Genomic DNA, 3492 nt, shown 5'->3' on the forward strand with positions numbered 1-3492 from the left:
GATCCCTTGGACCAACTCGGACAACCCGTGCTTCTGACCGTGTGATGGCGTCGTGGTGGTCCGCACGTCGAGTTTTCAGCTCTCCTCGCACGAGCGCCAGCGCGTTGTCGTCCGAGCGCCGAACGGCTACCTGGAAACGATCCTCCACGTACTTGTACATGTCTTCGCGCATGTCCTGAATGTGATGCTCGGTGCGCATGATGACCTTCTGCACAATCTGCTGGAGAGCAGCGTTCATGCCCGCTCCATGAGTTGACGTAGCACTGCCTGATCGGCCATTGAGTCTCTGCTAAAGTTCGAAATTGGTCTTGAGCACCGTACTGTAGCTGCTGGAGGACATCTTGGATGCGGGGGTCGACGCGAAGCTCTAGTGTCGTTGAATCACCGTAGGTCTGCTGGATGGCAAGAACAAGGGCCGGACACCAGGCTTCTGCCTCCTCACGCACGGCTACGACGCGCTGCTCGACAAATCGCTGCTGCTCTTCTTCATGCAGCGATTGTCGCTGATGGAGCTTGGCTCAGCGATGCTGATCGCCTGCGCCGACACACGATGAGAGCTGTTAAAGCTGGCAGCTTCCTTAGTAGCAGCTCCACTTCGTAGCGTTACCATTCTGGTAGCTGATAGTGAAATCTCTTAAGCTTATTGGAGGTAAGGTACTGAATGAAGACAACTCGTAGTCGCCGGGCAAGGTGCCGCGACGAGATGGCGTGTTGGCTAAGTGCAGCAAATAGCAAAGTGAGAGCCAACAGCGCCATCCGAGCAAATGTATAAGCAGAGGTTTGAGTGAACCGCATAGTAAAACTAAGTCTAAATGTGCAGCAGCACTTCACAGCCAGCTTGCAGCAACTTTAGCAGTGGGTTGACTGCTGAAGCTTTTCAACGATGGGGCGGACACAGACACTCTCGCACAGTATCCATCTTTCCCAAGCAGCCCCGCCGTCACTCCATCTCACACTCACACTTGATCTTGTCGGCAGTCGCCTGAAAGATCGCGAACGGCAAGATCACAACCTTGTAGGAAAGCATTGATATGCAATGCGGTAGCGATTTCAATAGCGCTCGTCAGCAGCCGACACACGATGAGAGCTGTTAAAGCTGGCAGCTTCCTTAGTAGCAGCTCCACTTCGTAGCGTTACCGTTCTGGTAGCTGATAGTGAAATCTCTTAAGCTTATTGGAGGTAAGGTACTGAATGAAGACAACTCGTAGTCGCCGGGCAAGGTGCCGCGACGAGATGGCGTGTTGGCTAAGTGCAGCAAATAGCAAAGTGAGAGCCAACAGCGCCATCCGAGCAAATGTATAAGCAGAGGTTTGAGTGAACTGCATAGTAAAACTAAGTCTAAATGTGCAGCAGCACTTCACAGCCAGCTTGCAGCAACTTTAGCAGTGGGTTGACTGTTGATGCTTTTCAACGATGGGGCGGACACAGACACTCTCGCACAGTATCCATCTTTCCCAAGCAGCCCCGCCGTCACTCCATCTCACACTCACACTTGATCTTGTCGGCAGTCGCCTGAAAGATCGCGAACGGCAAGATCACAACCTTGTAGGAAAGCATTGATATGCAATGCGGTAGCGATTTCAATAGCGCTCGTCAGCAGCGGGTGCAAAAAATCGCGGTAGCTCCATTCAGCAGCGATCGATGGATTTCATCTGTAGTAGAAGCAGTAATGGCAATAATAGCAGTAGTATCGTGTGCCTCCCACTCGCTCCCCGAAGTCTTAATATTATGGAGATAAGCTCTCAGCGGTAGCAACTCGTCCTTGTACAACTTTAAGAACTTTCATCAGCGATCGGAGCTTCGCAAATTGTACATAACCGAGCGGTTTCGTCATACTATCGGCAATCATGTCGTCCGTTCCGATATGTCTCGTCATGATACGATTGTCTTCCACACAGTGACGCACAAAGTGATAGCGATTCTCGATATGCTTCGTCATGCTATGCCTACCGAGGTTTTCGGATAGATAAATGCTTCCCTTGTTGTTTTCCAATAACAGTGGAGTCGCGTGTTTCCACTGCAGCTCAGCGCACATGCCAACGAGCCATAAGATGTCCTTGGTTCCTTCGCACATTGCAACATACTCGGCTTCGGTAGTTGATTGAGCGTTAATAGTTTGCTTGCGAGATGCGTAAGAGATCACGTTTCCATCGAGCATCGTAATATAGCCACTGTCGCTAAGTCGATCCACCGGATCGTTTGCATAATCAGCGTCAGTATACGCAGACACCATGACGTCGGACTTCGGCAAGATGTCCATGACAAGACCGTAATCTTTGGAAGTTTGCAAGTAGCGAAGCACTCGCTTAGCGTTGGCATAATGCATGTGGTCGAAATTAGCAAGATGCGTACCGAGCGTGCGCACAGCATGTGCAATGTCAGGCCGCGAGGCAGACATCAGGTACTGCAAAGCACCCACAAGCTCTCGGTACGGCAGCGTCTCCTTTTTCAGTGGTTGCTTGATAGCAAGGTCAGTAGTCGCCTCTGGTGTGCGGCATCCGTTGCAATCTTGCATATTAAAGCGTTTGCGTATCTCGATGATGTACTGATGCTGAGAGAAAATCACTTGGTTTCGCGATCGGTCGATCAAAATCTCCACACCTAGCAGGTACTTCACTTGCCCAATCGACGTAGACGGTAAGAAGCTGCACAATCTCACCATTCGTGTGTTTAGCATATATGCCATGGTCAGAGTCCAGCCGCTCAAAGCCAATTGCAATAAGCTTCTTATGCAGAGTACGGCTTCAAATGTTTGGTGCTTGTTTGAGACCGTACAGGGACTTGAGCAAACTGTAGATATACTCGATTCTTGCACCTGGAACCCTTGCGGCTGCTCCATAAAAATCGTCTCCTCGAGCGCACCGTACAAGAATGCAGTCTTGACGTCGTACTGCAATACGACCCACCCACGCTGCAACGCGAAGTAGAGTGCGACTCGGATAGTTTCAAATCGAATCACGGGCGCGTATGTTTCAATGTAGCTCACACCTGCGACTTGCTTGAAACCAATAATAACTAATCGTGCTTTGAACGTTTGACGAATCCTCGCTCATCGCGCTTGACAGCAAAAACCCATCTGCACGTGATCACTCGATGTCCTTTAGCTTGTTCGCGTCGAACCAATTTCCACGTGTTATGCTCGCGCAGAGAAGGCAGTTCGGCCTGCATGGCTTTCTCTCACCCACGCCAGTTAGGTCTGGCTCGCGCCTGCTTGTAGGTGTTCGGCACAATCACCTTTGACGCATGTAGTCGTACGTGATTAACCACATAATCGCGAAGCCGGACGTTCGGTTTCGTCGCACGACGAGGTCGAACAGTACGAAGCGCAGCTTGTGGAGCAACAATCGCGAGCGTCTCTTCTTCCTCTGACGATGTCAACGCACGGGCTGTGCGTTTGGCCTCTTTACGTCGGCGTTTCCGGGGCGTAGCAAGACTATTCTGACTTAATTGATCTGGCGGCGTAACGCTCGTCCGGGTGACCAGGATGTTGTA

This window comes from Phytophthora infestans, genomic scaffold (genome assembly GCF_000142945.1).
Source record: "Phytophthora infestans T30-4 supercont1.7 genomic scaffold, whole genome shotgun sequence".
Taxonomy (NCBI): Eukaryota; Oomycota; class Peronosporomycetes; order Peronosporales; family Peronosporaceae; genus Phytophthora; species Phytophthora infestans.